We start from the raw sequence: 19,665 nt of genomic DNA, 5'->3' as shown, positions 1-19,665 counted from the left end.
ATGTGACAGTTCAGTTATTCTTCACCCTTGTCAATACTTGTAATTGTCTTTTTCATTCAGGACATTTTGGAAGTATTAGTATTAAAATTCTGTTCTATCTTGACTTTCTTATTTCACCTGTCTCCATTCTATTTGATGGTTTGCACTTTTTGAGGTAGCAAACCAGAACCATGAAGGCCATGCATAACCTCCAGCTATGTAGCCAGGAGAGTCAATAAGCCTATGAACAAGTCAGTGGAAACTTTAAGTGAGAACCAGTATCTTAATTATTTCAAAAAAGAACAGATGAGAGGCAGTTAGTAGGAGTGCAACAGATTACAAAATAAGCCCTGATTCTCCACCCTGTGTCCACACCCTTTTGACAATATGACCTTGCTGCTCCTCCAATCAAGAGGCAGAGTGTGTTTCCCCAGCCTTTAAATATAGACTTGACTTCTAATTCTCTTTGGTCAGTAAAATGTAGCAGAAGTAACAGTATGTCAGTTTGGCTTAGGCCTTAAGATGTCCTGAGTGTTTCACTCATGTTTGTTTGTTTGTTTGTTTGTTGGAATTCTTCTGAGCCACCAAGTGAATAGCTTTAAGAGAATGAGAGACACATGAACTGGAGTAGAGTAATCTCAGCTAAAACCATCCTGATGGTCTGAAAGGAAATCCATGAGAGAGTTTCATTGAGATCAACTAAGCCTAGATCAGGTGCCTGGGCAATCCACTAAATATAAGGAGATTGGCAAAATGTTCTGTTTTACATATTACCCCAAAATGGCTCCCTGCTTCAGTCTGACACTGAATTTCTCTGCCCAGTATTATCTCCTCATCCAAGGAAAGAAATTACTCTTGAATCTGTAGTGTTCCCCATATGAATCTTTTCTTCTTTAGTTTGACTCTACCATCTCTCCGACTCTGGTAGAAGGTTTTTGGAGCAATACCCTGGTAAATGCAGACTATAAGAAGGAAAGCCCTGCTGCATAATCTAATTTACTTCTTTCTGGACAATGATTGCACATCAGTTTTCAAATGCAGCCCTAAAAATCCAGGAATTACCTGTGTCAGCACATGTAGCTCCCTGAACTCTGATGTGCTGCCAAACAGTCCTCCTCCCAAAGCAATCAAACCATCCCTTTGCCCGTGATGAAAATGACTGCCTTTGATGTCTCACCAGCTCTGTGCTAAAACGTTTCCAATAAAGAAAATGACTGTAAAACCCTTCCTTGGTTTTGTGGCAGAGTAGGCCCAAGCTCTGTGGCAGAGTAGGCTCAAGCCTAAAACATATAGGAATCACCTGGCAAATTGTTACAATTAAGACAAGTAGGTCAGGGGTATGGCCTAAGATTCACCTTTTTAAAATAGCCCCTAAGTGTTATTGATACTGCTGGTCCCTAGGCCACACTTTCAGTAAGAGTCTTCTAGAGTTATGGTTGGCAAACTCATTAGTCAACAGAGCCAAATATCAACAGTATAATGATTGATATTTCTTTTGAGAGCCAAATTTTTTAAACTTAAAAAATAAAACAATAAACTTAAAAAATAAAACAATAAACTTCTAACACCACTTCTTCAAAATAGACTCGCCCAGGCTGTGGTATTTTGTGGAAGAGCCATACTCAAGGGGCCAAAGAGCCACATGTGGCTCACGAGCCTCAGTTTGCCAACCACAGGTCTAAAGCATAGATTTTAGAACAATAGACCTATGACCCAATACATAGAGCCTCTGCTTTCTCATCTGCTAGTTGGAGTGCTGTGAGATTTATGTTAGACTGTGTGTGTAAAGGAATAATGGCAGCCCAAGCACAGGCAATGGAAAGGATAGAGTTATTGCATTATGCAGAGATATAGAGTTGCTCAATATTTAGCATTTAGTCTATCTCCCTAGAAATGGGTCTTAATTCATATCAGGATTTCTAAGGGCTCAGTATCAGGCAGCTTTTGATGTTTTCTGAGTCCCATCTTTATGTCCTGGCAGCATTGGAAGCAGAAAAGCAGAAGTAAAATGCAAGTTATGGAATTTAGGTATTGTGAAGGGAGACTTATTTATGATGAAAAAGATTAAAAGTAGGGAATTATAGAAAGGTTATAGTGAGTTTGGTTCCCCTGATTAAAAACCTATGCTATTTCCTCTCTTTCGTGATTCTCATCCACATCACAGACCTATGTATCTGTTAGTCCTAGACATTTCCCCTTATATTATAAGGTTAAGTTAAAATCAGAATGAATCTGCTACAAGTAAAAGTTCTCAGCAGTTTTCCAAATATACTTATTCATCCAAATCAAATATTTGGACAGCTAAAATAATCAGATTTTGCAGAACTTATCCCTTGGGTATGTGCACTTAACTCTTGCCACTCAAAGTATGATCCAGGAACAAACAGCATTGACATCATTTGTGTGTTTATTACAAATGCAGACTCTCAGGTGCCCCATCAGACCTACTGAATAAAAATCTCTGGGACAGGGCCCTGGATTTGTGTTGTGACAACCTCTCCAAGTGATTCTAAGGCATGCTGAAGTTTGAAAAGTGTGCTTTAGGACCTTGGACCAACAGCATCAAATAGTAATCTTTTCTTTGTAAGAAATGTAGGATATCAGACTTTTACCAACAAATTACTGAACTATAATCTGTCTTTAACCAGATCCTGAGAATATTAATGTGCTCATTAAAGTTTGAGAAAAAATATTCAATGCTAGAGCATACCTTTGGACCAATCTACCCTCTGGGGAACAAATTTAGATGAGTTTCAGAAACACATAGACTGCAAATAAATTATTGAAAAAATAAAAAAGTCAAAATAGCACTATCATTGCATTGCATTGAAGTAAAGAATTAATGGAAGCTTTAGGCAGTAATGTTCTGCCATTTTCACAGCTGCTTAACCAACATTTGGGATGTACTGTACTGGTTTTAGGTGAAGTGAATTACAATGTTCTTGCTGGAAGACAATTATAAATAATCCTCATCTTGGCAACAACAATGGGAAGAGTGTCTGGTTTCTTTGTTTCCTCCCTCCTCCATTTGGATCAGAGGCCAGCAGAAAAGGGATAAAGTTTCCCTCTTTTGTGTGGGTGATGCTTTATATTACACATTTTTACTCAGGGCCCTAAATTTAAAACTGACTACTTTTGCCAATCTTGATTTGCTTGAGGTCCTAGTCATAGAAAGACACTTCTATGATTTAAAAAAAAAAAAAAAAAAAAAAAAAAAAAAAAAACAACAACAACAACAAACGCCTCTGACAAAGAAAGTTCAGTGAGACATATCAACTTTGTCCACTACTTGTGCTGCAAAGGAATAGCCCACCAGTCTAGATCAGTAGCCATGCCTATGCTTGTTTTGGATTTTTTAAATGATCTGGAGATAAATATGGGGAAAGTAAACTCTTGGGATGTGTTCAAAGTCTGCTACTGGAATTATTATGATGTAATAATTTTTAAATTTATTCTATAAATAATTACATGCCAACAAATTGGATAATCTAGAAAATTAAATTCCTAGAAACATATACAACGTACCAAAATGGAATCATGATTAAATAGAAAATCTGAGCAAATCAATTGCTAGTAACCACAGTGAGTCAGTAATCAAAACTTCCCAACAAACAAAAGTCCAAGACCAGACAGCTTTGCTGGTAAATTCTACCAAACATTCAAAAAATACTTAAAGCCATTCTTTCTCAAACTCTTCCAAAAAATAGGAGAGAACTCTTTCAAATTCATTTTATAAGGCTGCCATTACCTGATACCAAAACCAGACAAGGCTGACATAAAAAAATGAAAATATAGACCAACATCCCTGATTAACATAATTGCAAAAATCCTCAAAACAGTATTAGCAATTGATTCAACAATACACTAAAGGCATCATACACTATAATCAAGTGGGACTTATTCTAGGGATGACAGGATGGCCCAATATTTCCAAATTGGTCTATCCTATATAATAAAAGCCTAAGAGTGTCACACACAATGTCATCACAAGATGACCACCACAAAATGGCTGCCACAAGATGGCTGGCAGGGGAGGGCAGTTGGGGGCCATCAGACCAGCAGGAGAGGGCAGTTGGGAGCAATTGGGACAGCAAGGTAGCAGTTAGAGGGTGATCAGGCTAGCAGGCAGAAGTATTTAGGGGCAAATCAGGAAGTCAGGCAGACGAGGGGATAGGAACCAGCAATCCTGGATTGTGAGAGGGATGTCTAACTGCTGGTTTAGGCCAGATCCCTATGGGATGGAACCTAAAAAGCAGTCAGACATCCTCTGAGGGGTCCCAGATTGGAGAAGATGCAGGCCAGGCTGAGGGACATCCCTCCCCCCATGACAAATGTTGTGCACTGGGCCTCTAGTATGATATAACATATTAATAAAATGAAGGGTAAACATCTCATGATCATCTCAATATATGCATAAAAAGCATTTAACAGAATTCAACATCAAGTTATGATAAAAACAAAACAAAATAACTCTTAACAAAGTATAGAGGGAATATACCTCAACATAGTAAGGCCATATATGACAAGCCTCAGCTAACATCGCATTCAATGGTAAAAAGCTGAAATTGTTAATTTGACACTTCAGTAAGTGCTGGAAAAATTGCATGGCCACAACTAAAAGAATAAAACTGAATTACTGTCTTATACCACACACACACACACACACACACACACACACACACAAACACACTAAATAAATAAATAAATAAATAAATAAATAAATAAAAATGGATTAAAAAGTTAAACATAAAACCTGAAACTATAAAACTCCTTGGGGGGGAGGGGGAGGAAACCATAGGTGGTAAATTAATTGACATAAGTCTTGGTGATTATTTTTAAAATCTAAAATCAAAAGAAAAAATAAACAAGTGGAACATCTTCAAACTAAAATGCAAATAAACATAGCAAATAAAACCATCAAAAAATGAAAAAGCAACTTATTATTGGTAGTACATATTTTCAAGTCATATATTTGATAAAAGACTAATAGGAAAAATAAAAAGTAATCATACAGCCTTGGCCAGGTGGCTCGGTTGGTTGGAACATTATCCCATACATCAAAAGGTCATGGGTTTGATTCTGACCAAACACATACCTAGGTTATGGGTTTGATCCCCAGGTGGGGGACCCATGGGAGGCAATCGATAGAGTTTTCTCTCTCACATCAATATTTTTTTCTTTCTCCCTTCCTGTCTCTTTAAAATCAGTGCCTGGGGAAGGATTAAAAAAAGAACTCACACAACTCAATAACAACAACAACAAAAAAAAACCCTAATTAAAAAGTGGGCCAAATATTTAAATAGATATTTCTCCAATGAAGACATACATATGGCCAACAGATACACTTAAAGATACATATAAAATTCATCTGCCTCCTAGTCCAAAGTTTCCAAGAAGCAGATATTAAGATGTAATTAACCATTCAAAAATGTTATTAAGAGAACTGCCTTGGGGAAAACCTGGGAAGGAAGGCTGGAAGAACTGTCAGACCATGATGGAGGTCAGCTTCTGCAAAGAAGGGAGGGAAGGTAGGAAGGTTGTGAAGGAGTATCCAAGATCACTGTGCCTAGGCTATCAGTGAGTCCCTGAACAAAAGTAGGCTGTCAGAGATGTCTTCCAGAAATGGGCCTGCCTGAGATGAATTTCTGAACCAGTTGGGACCTTCATTCAACATCTCTCCCTGTAAATGGAAGTCTGCAAAGTACATTTTCAAAACTTTAACTTTCCTCCTCATCCTTATAATTCTAAACATTCAGAGGTGTCCAGTATTTAAAAGACCTAATAATCTAATCTATTTGGCATCTCCTGGAAGGTTATATAAATATGAAATACAGCCAATCTGCATTCCACATTATCAGAGCAAATTGTCAACTCTGTTTCCATGATAGTTCTGTGTTCTCTTTGGATAATTAATAATATTTTGGCATTGTTATGTAAATCTTGGACAATAGAATCATGATTCTTGACTAACATGTTGAATGTCATTGGATAACCTTGTAGAAGGTAAGAGGTTAGTGTGGTGTAGAAAGGACAAAGTAACATGTATCTTGCCTTGAAACACACTTGCTGGCAGTGAGAACTTTTTGAGCAGTTCTCTGAAGTTTCCTTGCCTTAAACTCTCCTCTGACATGCTCTTTTTGAACATTTTCCAAAAATGGAGATCAAAAGAGACATCAGGGTAGCACACTAAAGATGTCTAATTTCAATTAAAAATAAAATCCAAAAGATCCTAGGAGGCATGAGTTTAAATTTTGATACCTTTTTGTATGACCTTGAGTAAATCACTTAATCTGTTTTCAAAGCTGTATTTTTTATCCTTTGGAAATGGAGATAGTAGTACTTAATAGCAGTTCACTTGATAGATTAGTTGTGCTTATTAAGTTACATCACTATTTTGAAAAATTTGAAATGTCATACAAAGGTAAGATGATTGTGTGAGTTGGAATCAAGTCCTGTTAAGGACAATCATTTAATGTAAGGACACAAATGGATTGGAACTGGACACAGAAAGTCCCAAGGAAATGGAGTAGAACTAGGGGTTGGCTATTATCTCTCTGCCTAGGTTTACCTCTCTCTTTAGACTGGAAGATTCATCCCTTTTCTATATTTCTTAATTTAAATCTTGGCCTGTTTGGAGCTGAAGGGAATCGCTCTGGACTTGAGATCACTCACTCCTCATGGAAGACCCCACTGCCAGGAAAAAGCTGGGGTTGTTTCCTTAGGAAGCAGTTTGGCCCAGGATATTTCAGTAAGAATGGGGAAATTGGGCATGACTGGCACCGAAATAGACCCAACAGGTGCAGATTATAAGTTGGCAAAGTGATAGCATTGGTATAAATTAAACTGTTGAATAAAAATCTAGAAGCATGACCTAGCCCTTCTCTTTCCAATCCACATGACTTGGTACAAATCACAGTTTCCTTGCTGTGGACAAAAATAGATTATTGGGAAATGCAAATCAGATGATTTACATGAAAATATGTTATAAACTCCAAGATGCAAAGAATGACTACCAGTGCTTTAAAAAGAATAGAAGAAAGCAAACTGGGGTACTAACTTGCCAAGGAAGTGAATAAAAACCAGTGAAGAAATTCACTCAATGGTGAGTAAAAAACATGCCACATTCAAGAAGGCTTTTTATAACATGCAAAATTTCGACAAATGACAAATAGAAATAATAAATGATTAAGTAAGCAGTGCTATGGTGATGATAAAGACAATCCATTAATCTTTTCATAAAAGACAAATAACAAAATTGGGATTTTTTTAAACAAAGAATTCAGAGAGTCTTTAGAAATCAGAGTATCAGCCTATAACTTCTAAAGCACTGGTCTTTGTAAATCCCCTTTTAAAAAGCTGTGTTTTGGGTTTTTTTTTGGAAGGCTTGCTGGTTGGCAGATAAGCAAAACTCAGAGCATATTCACAAAAGAATATACTGAGGACTAGCAAAGACCTTGGAGACAGAAGACTAGCATCCTGTGCTGCTTCTAACTGGCTGTCCAAAGCAAGGCTATTTATTTCCCTTCTTTAGGCTTCTATTTGCTCAGCTGTAAAACTGTCTGTAGCTAAGGACTAGTGCTGATATCCTTTCTATCTCTAACAGACTCTGATTTGAAGGAACTTAATCAGATTAGAGCCTTAGAAACCTTTTTTTTTTTTTGCTCCCTTCAGAAATGTTAAGCAACATTAAACATGTTAAATATAATAACATTGGTATAGTAGTTTTCTAGTCATGACAATATTGTAACAAATCATCCCCCAAAATTTGGTTGCTTAAAACAACCACCATTTATTATTATTACAAGTCTATAAGTGTACTGGACAAGTTGGCAATTGTAGCCTGAGCTTGGTTGATCTTGATGGGGCTCATTCACATGTCTGTACTCAACTGGTGTGGAGCTGGGGTTGGCTGGTTTATTTTGCAACTGGAACAGGCAGAATGCCCTGGTCCTCTCACCAATGACTGAGGTCTCTCATTTTCCAGCAGCCTCCCATAGCCTTTTTCAGGTTTGTCATTGTCAGGTTTCATGAAAGGGAATGGAAGAACCAAAGACCTTTTGAGCCTAGGCTCAGAGCTGAGCTGGCACATAATCTCTTCCATTGCATTGTTCTGATCAAAATAAATCATAAAATCAAACCAGATTTACAGGTAAGGAAGTAGACTCCACATTTTTTTTTAGGAGGAGCTAAGAAAAAAAGCATATTGTAGAAGTTCATGGGACAAGTGATGAAGAATTGGGGAAATTTTGGCAATGATCAGCACAATTAAATGGTAGCTAGATATGTTTTCTAAAACATTTTGGACTATATGTGTGTACATCCTACCTAAAATAGAGTAATATGCAAATTAACAATCACTTCGCTACACCTATAAGCCATGCCCACCAGCCAATCAGAGTGAGTATGCAAATTAACCTACCAAAGATAGCAGTTAATTTGCATACGTGGAAGGAGGGAGGAGTGAAGACTGAAGACAGCATAGAAGGAAGAGGGAGGGAAAGTGTAAAGCAAGGTGGCTGTGGCTGCTGGAGGGAAAGCACTGGCAGTGGGTGCTGGGCTGGGTGAAGCGCACTGGGGCATGGCCAAGGAGGCAACAGGGGGAAGCAGCCAGGGCGGCAGGCGTGGTGGGTTGGGTGGGTGGGGCGAGGTGCACAGCAGTGGCTCCCAGAGGCGGGGGCAGCAGGAGCAGTGTGGCGTGTCAGGGCATGTAGCAACAGGGCCGCAGAGGTGATGGGAGGCAGTGGGCATGGTGTGCAAAGGTGGTGGCAGCATGTGTGTATGTGTACACGGTGGCGGGGGGGGGGGGGGGGGGGGGTGGGGGGGGGAGGGGGGGGATGGAGGTGACAGGAGGGAATCCCTCCAGAAGTCTTGCAGGAATATTCCTGCAACAGGTGCTTAATATATATGTTAGGCACCTGAGGATATGCTTAGAGAGAGGAAGAGAGAGAGAAATATCCATGTGAGAAAAAAATGTCAATCAGTAGCCTTCCATATGTACTCCAACCAGGCACCAAACCTGGGTTGCACCCTGACCAGGAATCGAACTGGCAACCTTTTGGTGCACAGCATGATGCTCAACCAACTGAGCCAGTCTAGCTGGGCTGCAATGTATATTTTTAAAATCAGCCGATTTAAAGTTTCACTCACTCATAGCCAGGGGTATAACAAGTAGAAGCAGATTGTTCATCATTTTCTGGAAAATTCTAAGAACAAACACAAAAACAAGGAAATGTTATTTGGGTAAGGGATATCAGGTTACTGGCTTTTTATCTCCCTTCAAAAAGAACTGGTAGATTCCCAGATGATGCTAAAGGCTCACTGTTTTTCCTCCCAGTTAATGAATGACAATCCAGAGTTTTTTTCTAGTGCAGTCTTTATGAAAACTGCAACAAATGCAAATAACTTTATAAAAACATGAGCTGAAAAAACTGCCACTATGCTAGCTATTCAAACCAAAGCCCTGAAGCTCCTTTTTCCATGTTAAATTTGAGTGGTTACTATGCCCTAGAGATGAAGACATCTTCCCCCAGTGGCTCTCCTCCAGTCTTCTAGTTGCACCAGCCCCTTTTCCAGTGCTCAATAAGCACAAGTGGCAGTGGAGAGCATAGACACAGAATACCTCTGTAACTGCAGAAAGTCCTGATGGAGGAGAAAGGGGTTTGAAACCACTATCTAGAGAGGGCTGGTGCAAGTGGGGCATTGGCCAACTCTGGGGTATTAATGAAAGAACCAGCCACCTCTGAGAAAAAAAGCCTTGCTTGTCCAGAATGACCCATGTAATTTGTCCCAAGTTCCCCTGACTACAAATTCACTCAGTGACCTTGGGCAACATATTGTGTTTCTTTGAATATTAGTTTGTTCTTGAGGAAAATAAAGGGGTTAGGGTAGATCAGGGCTCCTCAAACTTGTTTTTTGCACATGAATCACCTGAAGATCTTGTCACAATGTAAATTCAGATAGAGCAGGTGAGTGAAGCCTGCTTTTCTACTCAGCTTTCAGGTGATGCCCGTGATGCTGATGCTCCTGGTCCATGGACTGTTCTGTGAGTAACAAAGGGCTAGTGGGTCATAGAATCATTGGATATTGCCTCTGAAAGAACCTTGCAAATTCTTTATTCTAATTCTGTCTTTAAGGTCCCATCCATCTAGAATCCCTGAATTCTAGAAAAAGATCCATTCACATCCATAAAGGGTTCTGTAATTTAATGCTCACTTGAATTGTTCTATAAAACAACACAGTTTCCTTATAAGGAATTGCTTGATTCTTGCCCAATGACCTATGTGAAGTAAAAAGCACTTATAGTTCACATATTCCACTTAGTAGAGACGGATGATCCTGTGTGTGTGTGTGGGGGGGGGGGGCAGAAATCAGCTCATGTTTAATTGTGACGTTTTTAAATTGTACAAGTGTTTTGACATCTGCCCTCTCCCCCAATGCTGTCTCTTTAAAATGACAGATAAATACCAATCACAGGTTTAGTGGATTTTTAAATAAGTTTACCCTTTCAGTTCCGATTTGCAGCACTAATATGCCCTTTGAAACACCAGACAGACCCGACAATGGCCAACAGTAAATTTCAGACCTGCAGAGTTTAAAAGTTCAGGTTCTCTGAGTATTCTGTGCTTCAGTGGCATTTGTCCAAAACTGCTCCCTCCCTGTAGTTGGGGGAACATTAAATATACCAATGAAAAAAGCTTTTCCCCCCCAGTTCATATACTGGTGTCAGGGAGACTGTGCCTTATGTGCACCAGAGACAAAATTCCCAATTCTGCAGAAGGGAACATGCAGAGGGCCCCCGGAAGAGTGGGTCCTGCCTTCCCTGGTAGGGGTAGTGAACAAGGGAAGAACTGCACAACCTCCTTCCAACCCCTCTCATCTCCCTCTGGGTACAGGTGACTCAGTGGCCTGCAGCAGCCTTCAGTTTGGGAGGAGACGAATGTGGTAAAGGGAACTTCTCTACACAGGTTGAGCTACTCAGGGCGGACTTCAGGTAGACCATCTTAAGGAAGAGTCTGTTGCTGAGAAAACCACCAAGGAGAAAAGGTGCAACTGGAAAAGGTCTTTACTTCATTGATGCTAATAATGAATAAAGGAAAGAGGATAGAGAACAGACAGCCACTGATAATGTAAGAGGACTGCATTGCTGTGAGGAAGGCCAGAGGTAGACCAAATCCAAAACAGTAAGGCCAATTCTTCTCAGTGTTTGACAATTGCTGGTGCATTTAAATGCCTTTATTGAACCAATGATATTCAAAGCAGTATAGTGAGTAGAGAAGGGACATATGCAGGAGACTAATCAGCTGACCAACAAGGTGGATGGGAAAAGACTCACAAACATCCCTTGGGTCAGTGGTCGGCAAACTCATTAGTCAACAGAGCCAAATATCAACAGTACAACGATTGAAATTTCTTTTGAGGGCCAAATTTTTTAAACTTAATCTGCTAATGCCACTTCTTCAAAATAGACTCGCCCAGACCGTGGTATTTTGTGGAAGAGCCACACTCAAGGGTCCAAAGAGCCGCATGTGGCTCGAGAGCCCCCGTTTGCCAACCACTGCCCTGAATGAAGAAAAGAGCCTGAAGCAGAAGGTTGAAGAGCATTTCAGCAATGATATTGCTAACATTAGGGAATAGGCTAATACCTCAAATGCCAGATCAGCCATATCTTGAAACCAAATGGCATTCACAACTTTGCTAAGCACAAACAGGGGGGCACCCAAAGAGGACTGAAAATTGATGTGAGGAAGAATTCCAGCCACAACCCAACATCTCCATGTAGAGATGGATCTCAGTCATTTGGGAAGTTACTGACTGACGTACAGGAATACATACTCGATAAAACAAGAGAAAACTGAACCAGAATACTCCAAGTGCAGCACTGGAAAATTCTACTAATGATACCTGGTTCACTCTCTAGCTTCTTCTCTATGCTTTGGGCTCTCCTTTGTGCCAAGACACTACTTGTCCTTCTTCAGTGCTGCTCCTCTCTCTTTCGCTGAATTAGAGCATCGAGCTTTGAGATGGTACAAATTTTCCAGATGGAGTCTTTGATTTCCCCAGAGGAGTCTCCTGCTTATGTCATTTTGTGGTCGCCAGAATATATAACTGGACAATCAATGGGTTCGTGCTGCCTGTCACTACTTGAGCCAATTAAGCAGAGATGGTTGAGTCACATATGAGCCTTTATTCCAATACTGCCAGCAGTTTGGGAGAGCAGCGCATCACCCACAAAACTCTGCTCTCGAGATGGGGTATTCTTTACATTTGCTTTGAACTACCTGCCCAAGGCCACTCTTCTCAAGTGTTCATTGTATACAGTTTAATATAGCTATTCTTATTTATAATTGGCAAACAGAGCAGTAGAGAAACAGCACAGAATTATACACCAAGTAGGAGCTACCCAGAGGCAATGGTTGGCAGAGTCTTTCAATATTTCTCCATGTGGGTAAGTACAGTAGCAGGTAGAACAATATACAATATATATATATATATATATATATATATATATATATATATATATATACTACTATATAGCACACTTTCCCCAACCCCCTCATGTTCTCTCAAGCACATAGCTCATTAGTCTTAAATCTAAGACCTGCTTCTTTCTCATGAATAAAGTGATGAGTGCTTTTAGTGAGCAGTCCCAGCAGATGCTACACTCTGGCCTCGTTATGGGAGCGAGTTTGTCCTAAATGGGTGGGCATGTTTTCTGCATTTGCAACTTGGATTTCAAGGCTGCAAATAATAATGCAGAGGAAGCTGGAGTACTGAAGAAACGAATAAAGAGCAAAGAACTAAAACCAACAGGGAAAGGCAATTACAAAGTGTATTAATGTACACTCTGCAGAGGGAGGGATTTATTACACTTTCAGGTTTTTGTGTTTTGTTTAGTTTTGTTTTTTACATGAAAGGTAAGGGGGAAGGAACTGATATTTGTCGTCTGAATTGGATAGTGCAGTTGCAAAGAATAAAGGGAGCTTTTAGAAAGTGGGCAGCTGTGGCAGAGCCTGAAGCCATGGTACTTGATACTGCAATATACCCTCTTAGTGATTCTGAGCAGCTTTTGAGAACAGCAGGGGAGGCATTCAGAGTAGAGAACAATAGCACATGTCAAAAATGAAAGAAAGAATATAAAGTTTAAAAGACTGTTGATTGACAAGTAGAGCAGATCAAAGAGAAAAATTCATATCAAGTATTAATGATTATAATGCTACTAGAGATCAATAAGTATAAGAAACTAGAGCAAAAAACAAAAAGCCAATAGCATTCAATCTTTAAAACAAATACATGAGAACAGAAAAAGAAGAAACTGGTCAAAGACTGAGTCAGTCATCACTTAATCTATTCTGATTTTTTTGTTGTTGTTGCTGTGTAGTTTGTTACTCAACTAATCAATAAAAAGGAATTTTCATAAGTGTGTTTGAAATTATACAGTGGAAGTATTTTAGAGGAAGCACAAGATGGGGCTCATGTATAATCCACAGCAAATCCAGCCTCAAAGACAATATCCAAATGTGAACTTTTTTTTTTTTTTTTTTTTTTTTTTCCCTTCAGTGTGAGCTTTTGCAATCTCTCTGCAGGAAATCTTTTGACTATTCAGAATCTACATCATCTGGGTCCTCTGGGCTAGTTTTCACTTCTCACTTCCATTCTGTTCCCCACACAGGTGTGGATATGCAAAGCTTCCTCTGGCAGATTGGGAGGTAGGGCTGGAAGGAAAAACCCTGCTTCTGGAAACTTGCTCAGGCTTGCTCAGGACCAGGGTGGTTTAGAAGCTCAGGGAGAAATGTTGAAATCAGTCATTGCAAAATCGCTTTTGCAATAAGTAATGAATAAAAACTGAAGGAAAATCTCTTTCCTCCTCAAAGTAAAAATCTACCATAGAACTTGTCTAAACAGCTCCTCATAATAGAACTTGAAAGGCAACATAAACTAAAGTGTTTCCCAGGACCAAGACCAGAATCTCCGGCCATTTTTGATGGCTTCATTCCTTCAGTAAATATCTGTCAAGATGTGGTATGTGGCAATTCAGCCCTGGACAGTGCAGAAGAACAGGAACACAGCAACTCCATTTATGCTCGGACAGTCAATTGTTCTCAATTGCTCCTCAGTTGTTCACTATCCCCTGGCCCTGGTTATTTTCATCATAACATCTGAATTCTATTATTTTGAAAATGGGGTCTATCTCAACCCACTCCAATATTACTGTGAAAGATCCATATGAATTGTTCACTGCTTTATGGTCAGCATTTAAAATAGTGCCCATATAGAGTAGTATCTTAAAAATTGTGTATTAAAGAACTGAATGACAATGATGTAAACCACCCAACAACCTTCCAGTTTAAATACAATACAGAGGTGGGCAAATGGGTTTACAGGTGTGGGTACACAAAACAATTTATGCTTATATCATTACTTATTGATTATCATATTATTTCCTTGTATTACAATCGTAAACATATTTTGCACACCCTTGCGTTATACATAATGAGAAAACTACAAAGAAGTGAAAGACTTCAAAGAAAAATCAGTAACTTTCTATAATAGTTAAATTTTCAAAAGATTGCTTGGAATAAGACCTTCAGAAAAACTCTCCCCAGCACCTTATCAACTTCCATTTGTGGATTCAAATTGGAGTGAACAAATTTAAATAATTGTGAAAGGAATAGCCAACTCTTTATTTTTAAAATGACATCCTGGAAATAATATGTTTTGATAAATAGAAAATGATAAAGTCTAGAAATTATGCAAATAAGGCACATGCGAATTGAATATGTGTCAAGAAATCATTTGAGATCAGCAAAAAAAGTATTGGAATGTTTAATAAAAAGCACCAGTAAAACTGGTTTGTCTTTTTAAAAATAAATGTGTTTCTCTTTCTCTTTATTCCAATCAATTTGCATACAACTCGAATGTAATTAAAAATAAGGTTCTAGAAAGAGATCATTGGTAACTGGTAATATAATTTGTAGTGGAAAATTTATATAATTTTCTAATTAATATTTCAAAATCTAAAGAACTAAGTCACAAGAGAGTTAATAAACAGTAAAAATATTTGTAATGCATGTTACAGAGAACTAATGCCCTCAATGTGTAAGGAGTTTTTATTAAGCAATATGAAAAATACCCCCCCAAAAAAAGTGAAGAGAAGGCTTAAAATGGAAAAGAAATATAGAGATTTTATAATAAATGAAATGATTTTCAATCTTATGCATAATTGAAAGATGCAAAATAAATGAACAAGATATGATTTCCTACCTTAAAAATGTGAAATTGTATGCAAAAAAAATGTGAAGATATTTATTATACAATGTTGATTGTCTATTGCAAAAATATGTATTCCAATATGAAGTATAAAATGAATTGTTATGTTCTTGAAAGGTAATTTAGCAACATCTATGAAAATTAAAACAGGTTTCACTTATTCCCACAAAAAATTCTCTAAAAACTTTTAGATATACTTCCATAAATACAAAACATGATAATGGTTAGAGACAGTAAAGAAGTGAAGAAGGCCGGCACCGGTTTGGCTCAATGGATAGAGCGTCGGCTTGGGGACTGAAGGGTCCCGGGTTCGATTCCGGTCAAGGGCATGTACCTTGGTTGCGGGCATATCCCCAGTAGGGGGTGTGCAAGAGGCAGCTGATCAATGACTCTCTTTCATCGATGTTTCTAACTCTCTATCTCGCTCCCTTCCTCTCTGTACAAAATCAATAAAATATATTAAAAAAAAAAAAGAAGTGAAGAAGGAGGAAGAGGAGAAGAAAGAAGAAGGAAAGAAGATGAAGGAGAAGAGCAAGAAGCAGTAGCAGCTACTGCTAACTGTTTATTTTTAGATTGTTAAACTGTATGGTGGAATGTTATTCAATAGTTGAAGAAAGGAAGTAGTTGGGTATGTTGATATAGAAAGATTTCCAAAATAATAGAAAAAGGTAAGATGTTAACAGAATAAAAAGAAAAGATCCATGTACTCTAGAAGAATGTATATGAAATTATTTTGGTTATTAAGTGATTATCATTCAGCCCAAAACCCATCCTTCCACACTCTGTTTTGCTGAAGTTGGAACTCTACAAATCATGTTTCTCCTTTACCATTTCACTCCCTATTAAATTCTAGTCATAGGATCACTGATCATTGTTTTTCTTTAAGATATAAGACTGGAGCCTGGGATATAAGGGAAATGTATCTTTCAAAACATGTCACATCAGTAAAAGTTCAGAAGGCTGGAAACCTAGAACCCCCCAGTGGAAAGTCCAAATGGGTGTGTGTTCAACATTAGTCTTTCCAGTTTCTGCACTAGTAAGTATCCCTGGCATCCACTTTTAAAGGTTTTTTCTCAACTTTCCCCAGATTCCATATCAGCACAGGTATACCAGATGGACAAAGTGATAAATAGGCTGGCCTAGTGGAAGAATAAACTTCTAATTTTAGAAAATGAGTTAATTTGAAAATGGCAAGCAAACATTTTCTAGCCACTAGAAGATAAATACCAGATAGTATGGCAGTGTTTTTAAAATGTTTCTGACCTACAGGGAGAATGGAAAAAGTATGTTTTGCTTTTGAACTACTAAAACACACACACATACACAGTGAAACAAAAGTTTTATCAAACAACATCTTAACCTTAATACATGTCATAGAATGAATGTAAAGTGTATAACTTGTTTAGTCCATGGTGACACCAGTGGTCTATTTTCTACTTACTGGGGAAAAAACAAAACAAAACAACATATTGAAGGAAACAGATGTGGTCCCTGCCCTCAGGTAGCTTGCATTCTGACTGTGAGGTCCATAGCTGAAAACTGCTACTTGATCATGCCATCAGGTCACAGTGAAAGGCCAATTCAACATAGCCTTTTACAATGATTCAAAGAATGAAGGTCACTGTAGCACAAAGCCAGGAGAAAGCAAACCACATAAACAGAAGAATCACTTTGTCATGAAGCCTAATTCTCTTACTATAATAGTTCTCAACCACAGGTGGCTTTGTCTTCCAGGGGGATATTTTTTTGCTTATCACAAGGCAGGGGAGAGGGGCTGAAATTGGCACCAAGGGGTAGAGGCCAGGAATGATGCTAAACATCCTACAAGGCACCAAACAGGTCTCACAACTAAGAATTATCTGGCCCCGTATCAATAGTACACAACTTGAGAAAGCCTGTGTTATAGGAACTGAACCATTATGGTTACTGGTGATTGGAGGCATCTTCAGAGACTTGGTGTGGGAGTCATTTTTACCTACTTGGGCAAGGCTCCAAAATCCCAGTTTCAATGTCCTCATCTGCAAAATGGGTATAATAATATCTGCCCACCTCCATAATTGGTTGAGAAGTGAAAATCAATCCAAAGTTAAACATTTTTGGAAGTAGATTAGGTGGTCAATTTCAAATGGGTACATTTATTATTATTATTATTATTATTATTATTATTATTCACCTTTCCATAAAATAAATTGAAAATTGCAGGCAAACTTCAAAGATTCTGTTAATTAAGAGAGATGTATTTAAAAACACAACCTTGGTATAACTATGGCACCAGCTAATTTTCATGACTCAGAATATGGCTCATTTGGCGGGGGTGAAGGTGGGGGTTGGAAGGGTTACAACATCACGGGTTCAAAAGGAAATCAAAATTAAATTAGTTTCTTACTAGTGCCAACATTCCAAATATCTGATGTAAAAATAAACATAGACTATATTATTACACATTATTCATTCTGTTTATAGATACTTTCCTTTTTAATACTATCCCAGACCCAGGGAGTCAATAATACAAACCATGCCAAGAATCACGAATTGTGTCTTGCTCAGTACTTGACTATTTTTTTTAAGTTAGGGTTCACTTAAAAACCAACTCATCAGTAGCTATTATAGAACATGAGAGGGTGAGTCAGTAATTTTTTTTCCCCTTTGCATGCTCACACCTCGGTATTGGTGTCTCTCTTGGAGGAGAGTTTGTCCTATAGCTTCCTTTGGTATACTGGTCTGTTCACTCCTTTGTGTCACCAGCACATACTCTGATTGTGAGTCCAGAAGGAACAATCTTGCTTTATCCAAGGTATAACTTTGTAAAGAGTTGGTATGCAATTCAGTGAATTGAGTTCTGTGAATATTTCTCAAGAGAATTGTCCTCTTTGCTTTGAGTCTTTCCTTGCTCTCCTACACATCTGCAGAGACTCTTGGAAGGAAACAAATGTGGTCCCTCTGCTCATATTATTTGATTTCTCACTGTGCAGCCAATAAGTTTAAGAAATGCTGCTGAATCATGCCATTAGGTCATAAAACAAATTCACCATAGCTCCGGACAACATTTTGAAAAATAAGGACCCCATTAACATTTTTACTGGAACATTGTAGGATCAGCACAAGCCCCACAGTGCAGAGCAAGTTGGGACAGGGCTATGTGCTAGGTGGACATGGAGCTGGAACAGTCACAAGGATCATAATGGCATTAGGGAGGAACTAAGATAGAGCTGATAGAATGGTAGCTTTTCAAAGTTACTTAAGCCAAAGGACAGAGTATTTACTAAAGTTAAGCCATTCTTTGAGACCCTTTCAAAAATTTTATTAAAGTATAAGTAAGGACAGTCTTGGTTAATAGAACCAAACTTTCCTTCAATACTTATTAAGAACTAAATATTGAAATCTAGTGGATTTGGGGATTATAGGGATGAAAAACACTTGGACACTTCCCTCAAAAAAACCAATGCTCTGTTGAGAAATCAAGAATGTCTACAAATAATAGTCCATAGTGGGATAAATGTTAATGGAGGGATATGAGTGCACTGGCTGTTTCTGTGAGTATCACAGAATGGGTAATGCTTAATAGGAGACTTAAAGGGAAAATAGAACAAAGCATAGGGAATACCTGGCACAGGGTATGTGATCATGAATTCCAATGATATAAGCTAAGAAGTAAGATTCATATCAGGGGATGTCTCTAGATAATCCTGGCAAGGTCAGACCTGAAGAACTATATATTCCAAGCTATGATGTTTGGGTTTAATAAGAATGCATTTTTCATACTTTGTCATTTATGCACTGATAAATTTTCCAGATTAAGTAGGGTGCTCACATAGGTTGTTATATTTTTCTTTTGCTATTGCATTGCACTAAGAAATTAATTTATCATCTACCACCATAATCTGTAACAGAAATTCCTACTGAAAAATATTTTATATCTTGTTCTTGCCTTTCTGGAAACACCTAAAGCAACACTTCCTAGCTCCTTTACTATAGATGAAGGGACTTATTCTAGCCAATAGTCTGGGATATGAATCACTTCAGGGCTGAGACAGAAAATAGCTTTAGTGCATTTTCCAAATCTCTCCACAGTAGCTCTCGAGGGCCACATGTGTAGGTGGTGTGTCAGCCAGTATTCTGAAATCCTTCATCAGCGCTTGAAAAATGCAGAGAACTTTGTATGAGTCAAAGATCAACATATATATATATATATATATATATATATATATATATATAGTATATATATTGATTTCAGAGAAGAAGGGAGAGGGAAAAAGAGATAGAAACATCAATGATGAAAGAAAATCATTGATCGGCTTCCTACTGCACACCCTCTACTGGGGATTGAGCCCACAACCTGGCTATGTGCCCTTGACTGGAATTGAACCCAGGACCCTTCAGTCTGCAGTCTGACAACTCTGTCTACTGAGCCAAACTGGG

General features: G+C 38.4%; 1 pseudogene; it reads right to left on the bottom strand.

Moving 5' to 3' along the window:
- Positions 1 to 10,691: 10,691 nt before the first annotated feature.
- LOC118708443 lies at positions 10,692 to 17,301 on the bottom strand (annotated as a pseudogene).
- Between the last annotated feature and the right edge of the window lie 2,364 nt (positions 17,302 to 19,665).

This window comes from Pipistrellus kuhlii, unplaced genomic scaffold (assembly GCF_014108245.1).
Source record: "Pipistrellus kuhlii isolate mPipKuh1 unplaced genomic scaffold, mPipKuh1.p scaffold_m20_p_6, whole genome shotgun sequence".
Lineage (NCBI taxonomy): Eukaryota > Metazoa > Chordata > Mammalia > Chiroptera > Vespertilionidae > Pipistrellus > Pipistrellus kuhlii.
The sequence above is the reverse complement of the archived record's forward strand: the minus strand, read 5'-3'. Positions and strand labels throughout refer to the sequence as shown.